This window comes from Chlamydotis macqueenii, chromosome Z (genome assembly GCF_036417535.1).
Source record: "Chlamydotis macqueenii isolate bChlMac1 chromosome Z, bChlMac1.mat, whole genome shotgun sequence".
Classification (NCBI taxonomy): Eukaryota; Metazoa; Chordata; class Aves; order Otidiformes; family Otididae; genus Chlamydotis; species Chlamydotis macqueenii.
This window is the reverse complement of record NC_141593.1, coordinates 43,544,702-43,560,170: the sequence shown is the minus strand read 5'-3', so window position 1 is coordinate 43,560,170 and position 15,469 is coordinate 43,544,702.

Sequence of the window (15,469 nt, the reverse complement as noted above, 5' to 3'; positions counted from 1 at the left end):
CAGGCAACTGATCTTTTATGGTGGGTCTCCACGGCAACTGATGTACACAAAATCATAAATCCCATTACCTAGCTAAATACTAGGCCTGCAGAACAAAAAGAGAAAGAACCACTCTGAAGTTTAAAGAGATAATATGAAAGAGTGACAATGATATTAAAAAAAATGCTGTTGCTGATATTGTAGTTAATATGGCCTATCTTACCAAACTTTCTCTTTTTCCATTTTCCTACAAACCATGCAAAACCATTTTTGTCCTAATTTACTAAGTACACTTTCAGCATAGTTAAGCTAAAGACACCACTACACTTGACAGGTAAACCTTCAGTCACGGTTAAGACCAATCTGTGCACAGAGCAATGGTGCTAACGTTGTTACAGTTCATTCAAAAGCCTTTGGGGTAGATAAAACAAAGCTGAAGATGGCTCTAAGCCACAGGGGCTGAACACGTGGTTATACCACTCTTGCCCAGTGGAAAGATAAAATAGGAAGGTACAACACCCAGTGCACTTTTGCTCCCTACGAGCACACAAAGAAATGCAAGTTGGCTGTAGAACGAGGTCAGATCTGAAGATATGCCCTTGGGGTCTCCAGAAGAATCTTATAGCTGCTGAAACTATGGCAAAAGACCAGGACAAGGCAAAGATCTGAACTGTGCAAGCAGAGTTTTCTTGAACTCAATGGCAGTAGGTTTAAAATCCATTTGGACACCTATGTCAACAAGCAGCACCCTTAAAAGATGGAAGCAATGTGATTTGGCATCTTTGAGTGGAAAAAAGGTTGCATTTGCATTTATTTGATCTACTTATTCTCTAGTTATTTATATCCTTCACTCTATGTCCTGACAGGGAACCTCTGGGGCTTTTACCTTCTTAACTCCTACTTCCTTCTGGATAGACTCTGTCTTTTAATTTGGTGTCACATTCTCTCTCAAGATAGTATCTGTTTAGTTCTCTATATTTTTTGTCACAATCCTTGCATCTACAAGGTGACACACAGCTGGCATTTCTGTGACTCTGATTATACTTTTGTATATGATCAACATGCAATACTTCCAAGTAAAATGAAATGAATATACACAGAGATCTATTTCCATTCTTTTAAAAATCTGACCAGATTATTTCTTTCTTGAGCAATGCACATTCAAGTTACACTCACAGGAAGGAAAGAAATTATTGCACCCAAAATATGCATAGTGCTTTTCCTATCCGCATTTATAGTGTGGATGAGGTGAACAATTTTAGAAGCATGTGATTCACAATTGCATGTGTAATGATTACTTTTTAAAAATATACAACAACTAAAACTTATTTATGCGTGCAAACTAGTAGTAGTAGAAGGGTAGTATTGTTTTGAGTGTATACAAATTATGTGAAATTCCTGACTATTCCTTATGTTACTGCCTCTAGTCCTTTGGAAGCGTTATACATTAAAAGCATTTTGCACAGATCCAGCAATAAGAAAAGAAATACAACCTTTTATGGATATCTTCTTTGGAATGCTTTGCTTATTTCCTCTGCCCCAGCCCCTCGTCTGCTCAGAGCAACATCTTTTAAAAGTGGATTAATTAATGGTGAAGCAAAAGCAGAAAGCTCCATCTCTTGATCCATACCGTTGTACATTCTGGGTCAAACAATACATCTTGCAGCTTATAATTGTCATTACATTATGGTGTTCCATAGCCGAAATGAGACAGACAAGTACACAATCTTTTAGAAATGTTAAGGGACATTCACAATACTCAATTTCAAAGATAATTCATTTAGCAACTTTCTAGCCTCTGAAGACTTATTTTGATAATAAGAGGTTAACACCTCTCTAGTTATGACTGTGTGAAGGATTTGATTTTCCTTGTAAGAACATTTTCTTTTTTACGTCCCCTCTCTCCCTTTCTTGATTAAATCTTTCTCTAACTGCTTTACAAATACAGTTTGAGTTAGAAATGGATTTGAACAGCAAATCCTCTTCTGAATCTTTAATTTACCACAAAATGGGCATAAGTACAAGACAAGTCTATAGGCCAAGCAGGAACAGTAAAGGAACATCATCATTCATTGGATGAGGAAAGCTTTGTGTGGGTACAGAGCCATGAGCAGACCTCATATATAGCCTGAAATTGTTTGAATTGTCTTGTGCATTACCCAAGAGTGTCAAGACAGCTCGAGAAATGATGGCTATGCTATAGCTGTGCCAATGTCTGAATAGACCTGGGCCTGACAGTTGATGTTTTGAAAACTGTAACTGGAGGATATTGTTCCTTTCCACACTGTTGGGGAGTTCATGGAGAAGTAGGAATACAGAAGAGAAGACTTGTCTTGTGAGAAAGCTACAAAATACTACTGCTGGCCAGCATTTCTGTCTTCTAATGAGGAGAAAGAACATTTTCTGGAAGACAATATCCATCTCACTACACTGTCTTCATTTAGAGCTCCTGCAGGGAACTCCAACTCACCTTCTCCCACAGGCTTCACAGGTAGATTACTGGAGATTATGGTAGGTTACTCTACAGTAGCAAAACAGCATGCCAACTCCGATACCTTCTCAGGTTTGTTCCTCTCCTTATTGGTACACAACTCCTTCCTTCAACAAAATACAAAGCCTCTTGCCTGGTTTCAATTAAAACTAATGGCAATGTCCTTAGTAGTGAGATGAAAGGAACCTTTAAAGGTCATCTAGTCCAACCCCCCTGCAAGAAGCAGGGACATCTCCAACTAGACCAGGTTGCTCAGAGCCATGTCCAACCTGGCCTTGAATGTTTCCAGGGCTGGGGCATCCACCACCTCTCTGGACAACCTGTTTCAGTGCCTCACCATGGTCTGTAAAAAATTTCTTCCTTATGTCTAATCTAAATCTACCTCTTTCTAGTTTAAAACCATTACCTTTTGTCCTATCACAACACGACCTACTAAAGAGTTTCTCCCTGTCTTTCCTGTAGGCTCGCTTTAGGTACTGGAAGGACATGATAAATTCTCCCCAGAGTCTTTTCTTCTCCAGGCTGAACAGCCCCAACTCTCTCAGCCTCATAGGAGAGGTGCTTCAGCCCTCTCATCATCTTCATAGCCCTCCTCTGGACTCGCTCCAACAGGTCCATGTCCTTCTTAGGTTGGGGGCTCCAGAACTGAATGCAGTACTCCAGGTGGGGTCTCAGAAGAGCAGAGTAGAGGGGGAGAATCATCTCCCTCGACCTGCTGGCCACGCTCCTGTTGATGCAGCCCAGGATGTGGTTGTCTTTCTGGGCTGCAAGTGCACACTGCCAGCTCATGTTGAGCTTCTTGTGCACCCGCACATCCAAGTTCTTCTCCTCAGGGCTGCTCTCAATCCATTCTCTGCCCAGCCTGTATTTGTGCTTGAGATTGCTCTGACCAGCAGAGCAGATAGCTATTTTGCCTTTAATCTCTGTAATCTCAGGTTTTGTATGTCTTTTATTGTAAGTATATTATAATTATAGATTGAAATAAACTGGTTTTAACCTATAATGGAATTGGAAACTGCAAAAGCCTATACCATGCTCTCCATTGTTCCATACACAGTACTGAATATTCTCCCACTTTTGCTATGCTCTGTAAAAAAACCCCATGCCTCTCAAAGGGTAGTGGTAAAATGTAAATTACCCTGGTTTACATTGATCTAAAATACAGCAAACTGTTGAAAAATACGTACAGCTAATAGGATATTTCAGAATTTAGATGACTTTTAACTGAAAAAATGTCTAGGCTCATGGAGGCCCTGGGATTTCTCTCATAAGTAGGAACAAGGAAAACAACAGAATTAATTGCTGAATAAATAGCAGAAAGGGATGATATTCTTAAGTTTTTCATCACAAAATTCTAACTGCAGGATAATACAGAATTAGATTCCTTTCAAAATTAAAGTGTGTGTGGAACATTAAGATATTGGCCTAAAATGAACAAAGCAGAAAACCACTCTAGATATTTCACTGATTTTTTTTCATGTTTTCCCTCATACAGACTTAAAACATTGGAGCATAACTAAATGTATCTTACACACTTTCCGCCCAAGTGTTTTACTCAGCCCACCTGGCCTGCAATCACAACTTCAGTGGCTGGAGATTTTCCTGGCATTATGCACATGATCTCGCAGCTTTGTAAATCAGTCAGAAATGATAATAAATGGAGTTGGATTGTGTAGGGTAAGTATGAGCAGGCAAGAAAAATAAGAGTAACCAAATTCATAGGCTTTTGCTTCTTTTCATGATGTTTGGATGAGAATAATAAAAAAGGGTCACAGCACCAATTGGTAGTTGTCCACATCACAAAACCACCACAGAATATGGCACAATTCAGCATGGTTTCTGTTTCTGAGGGACCTGGGGCTGGAAATATATTGATGCTGTAGATCACAAATTTATTAGCAGGGCTGGTGCAGAAAAATGGCTGTCTTTTTGCAAACTGGCCAGAAGTAAAAGATTACACCTTTAAGTAAATGTGGCATTCTCCCAGTGTTTTGGAGGGCAGGTAGGAGACTTGATGATAAATTAGGGTCCTTAAAACACTCTGTACATCAGACTCTGGTTTAACCAGAATATCCAGAAATGAAGCTGGCCAGTCCCCACTCATGGCCACATACAGCGGGGACTCTGTCCAGGTGGCAGCTGTACAGAAACGTCATCATCCCCTCTCCTGCTTGCCGCAGTACCTCTGCACATCCCACCTATGCTGGTGCACACAAATTATTAAAAGAGGAGAACAGCTTAGCTGAGTGAATCCAAAAAATGGCAAGTAAAACATTCAGAAATGTATGGTTTTTTACAGTTTTAAAAATTATGAATTATTGCTGTTTAAATAAAGGTTTAAGGAGAAGTATGTTTGTTATTTTAGTTGACTCAGACTGCAGTCAGAAATGTCCTCATTTCTTAATTTTCAGGACTTTGTTGGATGTTCTTGCTCATTTAACTGGGAAAAGTTTTTTGCCCTCATGTGAAGGACACTTGAAGGAGGTTGTTACCCTTCATGCTGCTATTATCTGCTCCACTAAGAAAGATCAGTGGATCCTACTAACAGGTGATCCTTGAGAGAAAAAAAATGTGGTGACAGATCCTCCTGCTTTGCTCTAAGGTCAAGCCATCCCTGGTCCCCATTCCCCAACAGTTCTTGTCTTCCCATTGGAAAATGGTACCCAAATAGCAATGTAACAAAGAAGCAACCATGCTTACCGGGGACGTTCATTGCGTTTGGCGTGTGGCTAGTTTTTTGGTGGTCATAACTTTTCAAAACTCAAACTAAAGCAATAAACCTTTCAGCTTTCCAGCCCCACTGGAAAAGTCTGTGAGGGACAGGCTAGCCTGTCTTTCTGCAGAGGTGATTTTGCAGCACTGGCTGATTTTGCAGCATTTCACGGTCTTCCCTCTTCTTCCCTACTGCACAAGCTTTAACATGCTTTTTTTCCCTCCATTCCATTGTAGCTCTCTACTGCCCTATAGTCTATTCTGTCCTTGGCACAAGGATCTCATGCTCAGTGTTAATGGCCTTTCTTGCTCAGGTATTCTAATTAAGCAGCATCACCACAGTTAACTAAAAGCAATTACGCCTAACTTGTATTTAGGTTAGACTTTTCTGCTTCTTCTCAGACTTATTGGAGGAATGCTGGATATGAAGGCTTTGTCTGCTTTTTCCACCTGTAGCATCTCATTTAATAAGATATGACCTCTTTCTATAGTCTTCTATGAACAAAGGATCCCTCTATGTTAAGAATAAACAGAGTATATTGACTAGACTTATCTTTAGCATATACAGTTTATATCAACATTTTTAAATGTTTATGAGTTTAAGAGAGAAGACCTAAACAACTGACTAGTTCCAATAAATTACACCCCTTTATTTGTTTTTCGATGCTTTTTAGGGGCAAAATCTTTGCTTCTCTATCCCTCCTGCACAACTGCATAGCTCCTTGGTGGTATGAGCAATGTTTGGATATGGCAGAATACCAATTGTGTGTGAGGTCAAGGGCTTAACGGGATTCAAGAAAGGATCATACATTTGTATGGGTAATGAGAACATCCAAAGTTGCATTAAACAGCATAAAAATTAAAGGAATAAATCTTAATTCTTAGATTCTGAAAACAACAACTACCCAGCTAGAAGCCATGTAGAGACTTTCACCAGTAAGTAGGTTACAGCAGAGCGATATCATTAGCCTGTTAAACTGGTAATATAATTCCTATATTCCTTCATTGCTGTGTAATCAGGCCTGCTTCAGTTCCACCAACACTGGACAACAATTTGTCACCTAAAGAAAAATGGATGCAATTCTGTCTTGAAAAACAGTTACAGTTCAGAACAAATAAAACAGTAAGGTACTCTGTGGAAAAAGTGGCAGGAATGAACGTGGTAAGTATACTGAAAAATACAGCAAATACTCCCATCTTTTACAAAGGAAAATCAGTCCTTCAGTGTTATTTTTTTGACCAGTACTAAAATCTAAAAGCCTCTTCTATAAACACTGGAGATTAGAAATAAGATAAACAATAGAACAAACAATGCAGTTGTTAATAGAAACTCAGCCTGGAAAAGAATTATAGTGTTTCTCAGTATCATAAATAAAAAGTAGTAGTTGGGGTTTTTTTAAAAGATAATTCAACTTCAAAGACTTCCTGTAATTCCTAACGTTGAAATAAAATTAAATTACAAAATCTTTTTTTTTTCTTGTATTCCCTCCCTAAAGAAGAGGGAAGCCAGAACAAATGAAAACACAAGGCTCATACACCTCCAGGAAATGCTTGCGTAAGGCCTATTTATCTTTTAACTAACATTTGTTAACCACGGATTAGTGGAACAGCCTCTTGTAATTATGGTTACTCTTCCATTTGTGGCTATCTTCATGAGGCCAGTGAATCTTTAAATTACAGGCTGACCACCCGGGAGCACAAGTATCGAACCAGCCACATCTCCATAGGCACCACATTTGGATGATTATCCCAAAAAGATGACATGCTAACACACACATACACAACAAAGGAGGTTTATGCTCACAGCTTCAGAGTCACTTTTAGTCCCTGTAGTGGTTTTGAGTTCAATAAAACCAGGGTGGCCCCTGACATAATGTGCTCCATTCTAGTATGGGAGAAATGCCTGGTGAAGAGAGTCTTTGTCAGATACCAGTCGTTCTGACAGCTATCACAGCGTCCTTCAGTTATAACCTCAGATGTTGGACTGTGGTGGGAGTTAGGAAAGTGGCCCCAGGAAGAAAAGTTTGGTTTGCTTAAAGGCTGTATACATTTGAAAAATGCATAAATTCATCTGTAGATACACATATACACGTATATGCACCACATAAAAAGAGACAAAACTACTATTTTATTCCTGAGAGTCTGTATAGTTAAGGGGGTTTTACTATGTGTTTGTTATTGTCTTTATTACTCCCTCAGGGCTTACCATTCAAATCACCACTTCTTCCAAGATAAAAGAAGTTTATGATCCTTATTGCGTGGATCATTCATCTTTGAGACGTAATCTGTAGTCCCTTGGGATCAGATCACAGATCTAATTCTCAAAAGCCTAGATCCAAAGAAATCCATCCAGCCAGCAAAATACACTGAGAGACTCTGTGCTGCACCCACCTTTACTTCTCCCGTAGCTCCACAGAAGTTGTGCTGGCATCAGAGATACACTAGGTATCATCTAGAGGACTTCCAAAGAAAGTCATTCCATCTCAGTCTGAGATTTATAATGGTCAGTTTACAAATCCCTGCAGATTATTGACCAGAGGGCTTTCTGGAAACCTTGTAGCAGTGCTGGGGACCTTGCCCTAGCTGAGGGCATGGCTATAGGTGGGTAGGCATCATCGTACAAAACCAGCTCTCTTCTTCCAGAAAATTTTCTTTCGTACATCCATAAGTTATCCCTTTAGAATAGAATTTCAGAAAGAGACACAATACTTTTCAAAAATCCCACCCTAAGTAAATAGAGGCAAGGAATCTGTCTTTTACTTAGTTGTCATTCAGTCCTTCTATAATGCATAAGTAATGTGTGTGTAATATATACACACTTACAGGCACGTTTTGATAGCATCTAGGAACTCAAAGAGGATTTGGTTTCCCATTGTGCAGGGCATTATATAAACAGTGATTTAAAAGGTGGTCCTTTCCCCAGAGGCCTTCCGACACAGTCTTAACGCTTTGCTGATGGATGCCTCGCCCTCTGTGCAAACTCAGTTACCAGACCTTTGCCTGATTATATATAGGCAATGCACATTTGAACAAAAAATGTTGCAGTGAAGAGAATTCCAGGTAAATAGTGTAGATCTGCTGCAATTTTGCATTTCAAATTACTTCTGGTATATGCAAAATTCAGCTGCAGAGCTTCAAACAGGATCATCTGTACTGCATGTGAGAATTTGGCTCTTTGTACAATGTTTCTTCTACTGGGAGAGAGAGGGAGGAGGATCTTTAATGTTTTTCATTAAAGTGCAAAAATCATCATATAAACTTGAAATGTAGAGTGGCTGTACATGGTATAGAGCAGGTGCACCCACTCTGTGTATGGTAACCCTTGCCTAGAGGTACACCTCCTGTTAGCCTCTTAGCTCCATGTTGGTTTGAGATCTAAATGCATTCCTGCCACACTGTTCTGGCTCTCTGGCTTTCTTTTGAAGGAAAATCCTAGGCAGGGAGGAGTCCTACTTCACTGCCAGGGTTCCTCTGGTTTGGAGGACAAGGGTCTGAGCACTGATGGATCACACCCACTCGGCCACAAGGATGTGGCCCAATGAAGAGGTAGGTACCCTTGGACCTTCAGGAGAGTAGCAGAGCTTGTCGTGGTTATTCAGCAGATCACAGCCTTTGTGCTACCCATTGGGTCTCCTTCTAATGGTAGGTGAGACGTAACAGGTAGCAATGAGAATTTGGTCTTCTGGAAGTATTGACTCCTCTGGGTTTCTTCCCTTGAGCAGTCTGCGAAGGCATTCTTGTGAAATGTCACTTCTTGCTCCATCATCTTATGGCAAGGATGCATACAGACAAAAAATAGTTATTTCCTCTGCTGTTTTTAAGCTTTCTCTGAGCTGTCGTTCTCTGCTGCCATTATCATTGTGTACCACATGCCTGCCTCTCTGACCTTTGGGTCTGGACTCAGAATACAGTCATTTACAGCCAATCATCTCTTAGTTCCTACACGGCCTTTCTGTAAAACAGATTTTCCTTGTTGACAATTAGCAAACAAGATATTGAGGCTCTCAGCTCCATACAGTTTTTTGCTTGGCCTGTGCAGCCACAAGCTTACTTATCTAGCGTGAACGCTACTCCTTGGACTGTTTCATTCTGGCAACGGGACACTGCCTATGGAGAACGGCTTATTCTATTGTTTCCCTATCAAAAAGAATTTGGAGGAGGGACAGAAAAAGTCGAATGGTTACAAGACGAAACAGCCACAATTGTAATCACGCTGTGTTCTCTTCATGCTGCTGCAACACTTAAAGGTAGCTTGCTTTGGATACCAAAAATGTTGGAAAGCATTGCAGAGGCATAATGTGCAAAATCTGCCATTTACACCAAAAAATTCACCCATAAAACAACTACAGTTAGAACTATAGGCAAAGACCTAATAAAAAAATACATGTTACAATTTTCCTGTGCCTTGACAGTAGATGTTTTTTCAGGTGACTGAAAAGCTGGACTTACATGTCCAGCTGCCACAAAAGTAATGGAAGGAGCTGCATCCTATGTTGAACTGGCTGTAAACGATGAAAAATCCTGTGTTATCTGGGATATGTGATGTCCAGCATTGGTGCAAGGAGTCTCGAGAGCCTTTGCAGATTGCACCCCTGAGATTCAATGTGTTCATGGTGTAGGTGGCCAGGAGGGAGCTGCTTGTAGAAGGATTTTTTAATGGTCTGGTTGTCCCCCATTTTGTGACTGAGAGAATGAGGAGTTGAGAGTCAGTGACTGGAAACTGCTCTGAAGTTGAAGCTTAAGCTAAAATTAATCTTAGAACCACAAACTATTTCATAAGATCTTTCATAATAACAGCAGTTTACTGCCTTGTGATGCTAAGTCCTTCCCTGTTTCTTCACTCTGAAAAACCTCTATTGTGCTGGTTTTTTCCTGTTTCATTGAAGGGAACAGCTTGTATGAATCAGGGATGAACCACTCTCCAGAGTTATGAATACTCAGCTAACACGCTCTGTCTTGACTGTCCAAAAAGGCCAGAGCTGCATCTTCAAATATCTTTCCATTCTCGCTCTGTAAAAAGGAGCCATGGCTGAAACTAGGATATTAGCCAAGTGAGTGTATAAAGGAAATTCAGGCTTCCTAATGGCACAAAGAGCACATGGAATTGTAGAATGGTTAGGGTTGGAAGGGACCTTTAAAGGTCCTCTAGTCCAACCCCCCTGCAAGGAGGAGGGACACCTCCAACTAGATCAGGTTGCTCAAAGCCCTGTCCAACCTGGCCTGGAATGTTTCCAGGGCTGGGGCATCCACCACCTCCCTGGGCAACCTGTTCCGGTGTTCCACCACCCTCATTGTACACACATAGCTGTCAGTTTGTGTCACACGTTCACTGAAAAGCTAATCCTGCTTGCAACTTTCTTGCATACTTTTTAAACAAAATTAAGTTCCTTTTGAAGTCACAGGGGCTGGGGGATGTTAAATTGAGACACCCCCCCCCCCCCGACCCATGTGCCTTTCATTGAAACTTTAAAGATGTTCTGAAGATACCATGAAGTTGTACAATACACAAATGTCAAAGATCTCAACTTCTGAAGAGACAAAAGGATAAGTAAGCTTATAACAAAATTGGTATTATTTCTGAGTTGTCAGTCTTCTAAGAGGTTGCTGAGTCTGTTTTCAGATTTTCTGGTTCTTCAGTACTCTGGAAAATTTCGCATGGCTTAACAATTTTCTTCTCTGGTGGTTCAGAACCTCGTGTTAGGTCTCAGCTCTTCTTGTAATCAGTGTTTTCACAAATAGATTGAAAAAGCTAATGAGCAAACCATTTTAACTTAGCACAAATGTGGGATTTTGAGTGCATATATAAAAATGTAAATCATTACTAGCTCCACTTTTCCCCCTAAACCAAAATAAAACCACTAATGTTAAAGGGTGAGTATGACAAGCTCCTCTACAAAGCTTTCACAGTCAGTTACAGTATAATACCAAGGGTAGAGTATTTATTACGTGCAGTGCTGGACACTGTGGGGTTTCATTGTGAATCTGCAAGCAAATGACTGTTCAGAATTTGGATGGAGTACACAGCCAACTAAGATTACCACAGAAAACATGGGACATGAGAAGAATATTGTTTTCTGACCATGAGAAGACCACACACACGGTCCATGTGGAATGCATGCTGGACCATCTTCAAAAACATAGAAGTTGCATTCTCTGTTATGCTCACAGGCTGGTTTAATTAAATATAGGCATTAGGCAGTAAATGTGTTGGCAGTTTCACACTGAAATGTTGCAGTTCTACAAGTAACTTCCTCACTGTAGTTTATTCTTTAAAAATGGTATCATATTTTTTCATTCTGCTTAAGCCTGTAGAGGCTTGCGAGGGAACGTATTTCTGTAAATCAGAATCTTGAAAAATACAATGTGAAAAATAATTCCTTTATTAATTTAATTTTTAAATATTTATAAATTAAGTAATTAAAAACACAGGCTTTTATAAGGCTTAGGTTTCAAAAGATAGTTATGGGTCGTATTAGAAATTCGAGTGGTTATCAGTTTTATATTTTAATAATTAATTTTTCTGAAAGCAGTGTTTACTATTTAGTACTATTACTTTTTATACACTTATACATTTATACATATACTTACATAAATGCTGTCTATATTTTATTCTGCTTACAGTGTCAAAGCTAGACTGTGGCTGAATAACTTTGATTACCGTATTTGCGACCAAAAATTTAGTTACATAGAATTTACTACATGAGCTTTGTGAATTTTAGGAACATAAACCTGAGCCATTCCCTTAGAACAGGCTTTTTTAGCCTTGAAATTTCAAGATCTGTTTAAAGATCTCAAATGATTTTCTTCTCCTGAAAGAGAGAAAACATCCTTCCGTAGATAAAAGCAGTCCCTGTTTACTGAAGCTGCAGTTACATACGCACGTCCTCATCAGCTAAGTTCACAGCTTCACCTAGACACTGTTATACCAGTTAGAGTTGAGAAGTTATGTATCTCTCATTAATTCAGGAAGCAGTAAACTTAGGGCTGGAAAAGATACCTACACTTGTTGAAGAAAACTTTTTTTGTTACGATTTTGACCTGCCTGCAAACTTCCAATGGGCTTTACCTTATGGGTGTAAATTAGCATAAGCTAAGCAAAGAAGTGCTGCTAATGAGTAATAGGGAGAGATTCACAATACAGACATCATGAGCAAGAAAAGACCAGACATGAACGGGGCGAGAAGACTTTCAAGCCCCAGAATCAGTTTATCATCACTGTCGCTCAGATAGCTCCTGCCAGTTGCAGAAATTATCATTTCTTCTACCCTTTCTTCTGTCACCCTTGCGATTTATAGCCAAGCAGTTTATCTGTGGGATGAGGGAGGTAGCAAAAGGAGAGCTCTTCCCCAGTTGTGTGTTCTTCTGATAGCGAATTGCGTTACATCTTCTCTTTTGACCTTTTTCTTTTGGGGACTTAACCTCTGAATTTGGGTCAGGCCTTGCTAAGAGGCTTGCCTGCAGTTAGCCACCCTTAACCTCTGGAAGCAGCATTTCTAGGTGTTTTAGCTTCTCCATGGCTTAGCTTGGAAGCATTTTTTAAGGCATACATCTTGTTAGGGGGGTGACACTGTTGGTTGGGCATTGTTTGTGTTGCTCTGAATTTACTCGCTCTACCACTGCTTTAAGACTCAGAGCAAAATTCTCCCAAACTCACTTCTTTGAAGTTGCTCCTCTGAGACAAATCCATTGAATTCCAGGTGGTTACCAAATCACCTCTGAGGTCAGCATGCCCCTACTCGGGATACCTCTCTGAGACTTCCCACTGGCGTAACTGTTTTTGAGGTAACGTCCTGTGGGCTGGGGAAGGTTTGCTTTTTTTTCCCTGCTTAGTGTATCCCAGAGATCTTGAAGCTCCCGTGAAAGACGCCGGTGTGCTTACTAACCCACTTCCAGGCTACCCTGCTACGACAAACGTATTGAGCAGGGCAGTTTGTGCATAAGTGGCTCTGTGGCTAAGGCACCAGCACCGGCCTGAATGAAGCATTCACCTCGCCTGGTAACTGCGGATATACATCACTGTGTACATAAATGCTCCTTAGGAGGCCCAGCACTGTTTACCCCTGCTCTGAGGAAAAAGGTTATTTAAATAGATGGCACAGACAGAGCCAAAATATTTGGGGAAATGGAATGACTACGCTGGTCTTTACAACTTAAGTTACACCTCTCCTGCAGCTCCCTGATCCTCGTTTGCGTAGTCCTCGGGGCACGGCGTCCCCTGGTTTTTCTGATGTACAGGGGGAGGGCTGTCGAATGACCTTGCCATTTTCTCAAATTGACAACAATGTATTTTTTCTGCTTCAAGCCTGCATCTGTGTACATCTCAGGTCAGAGTGTAGTACTGAAAACATATGTTGTTTTAATCTGCTTTATGTCTAGTATCAGTAATAATAGCAGCAATATAACCCATTTATTTCACCCTAATGAAAGAAGCCAAAAGCCACTCTTTTAATGATTTTTCCATTCCCGCTGTTTATATTTTTATAATGTCTATTAATTGGAGACTATTAGTAAAACAATACTGTGTACGCTATTTAGGAGCCATGTTTAAAAGGAACTCATTACCTGACAAGTTGTTATAGAGAAACACTTTGGTGTTTAAAATAAATAAATAAAAAGCACATGCACTCCAGCCCAGTCTTCAGTGGCTGGCACTGAAAGGAGTTCCCTCGTTTTCTGAAAGCCTTTCCATGGGGGAGAGTGAGCTTACTTCCTAAGGAAATTACTGTGGGGGTGTCTGTAAGAGAAAACCAGGCACCACTTTGCAGCTCTACAACTGCAGTGAGAGCAGTCATGAATGAATGCCAAGCCAAAAGAGTGATGCATGTTTACATTATGCTTACTATATTATTCCCGCAAATGCATAAAAACGTTGCTGCCATGAACAACTGCCATGTGTAGCACTTAGTTTGGAGGAAAGCATTTGGTTCTGGGTATGGGGCTCTGTGTTGACCTTCTGCTTTAAAAAATCCTTCCTCCAGATGGTTGCAGGCCCAGAGAGGTGAATGCTCTGGTGCGTAATGCACGCTGCAGCAGATGAGCGGTGCCTGCCAGAGTTTCATCAGAGGGGCCATTTTCTTTTCAAGAAACCTCCCTGCCACTTGCACTGTTTTGGGACCTTAAAAGGAGCAAAGTCGCTTTGCACTGGCCCAGCGAGCCCAGGGGGAGGCGATGGATTGCACGCCTGTTTCCTTTGGCACCTGGAGAGGTTCCTCCCCTTCTGTCCTTCCCGCCTGGCACAGGTTAAGCTGGTACTACTGTTTGTGGGACCCTGCGATGAACTGGGTCAATGAGTGAGCCAAGCGGGAAATTACCCTTAAAAAAAAACCCCAGCATTTTTAACCTGGATATATTCCCTGATTACTTCATCTTGTTGCTTTGTGAGCACTTGCACTGACACCACTGAGAGGAGGGAAAATGAGCAGGTGGAAGCCACTTACATGACCCCGACACTGAAAAACAGTCCTGTCTAAACCATGCCCTTAGTGTAGAGAAGACAATCAACCGATGGCTATTTGCCTTGTCTGATCCTTTGGGAAGTAAAATATCAATCAATGATATTTTCTTTTCATATTGTGAATTCTCTTATTCCTCCTAACCAAAAAGTTTCCCAGAGTCATATATTTAGAGAGGCTGAAAGAAATTTCAAAGTTGATTTAGATGGCAACTGAAGAAACAAACACTTTTGTAATTTCTGTCAAGGTTTGCAAATCAGTCAGATAAGGTAGAAACTTGTTCTACCAAGCCTATAATACATTGGAATCAAAGACTATTAACAGAAGATGAGTTGTGAGGGTGACTTTCTTTTCTTTTTTTTTTTTTTTTTTTGCTTAGCTCTAAAAAAAAAAAATTAGCGTTTTCACTAAGTCTGTCTTGTAGAAACAATGTTTTCACAAGCAATTCTTGCTTTCTCTTTTGCATATTCTCTTTCTGATTAGTGCATTAGTTTTATCATTCATCACACATTAAGTGCACTGGCTGAGTGGCTCCCTAAATAGGAGCAGAAATGCATGTTGATTAAATTCTTTCAAACTCCTTGACAAGAAAATGAGTGCTGTAAAAGAGTGCTGAAATTGAGTGATTCAAGTAGTGCTACATTCACAACCTAATTCCTTGAGCCTCCTTATTTCCTCCGGGCTTATTAACTTCTGAAACCCTTCAATACCCCATGTAGGCCAATACAGAACAAATTAACCCAGGTCTGAAGCAAGCCGGCATTCAGACACACCTGTAAATCCTGGGACAGGTAGCACACCTACTGTGAAGTTCTGTGGTCGTCAGAATAGGAGT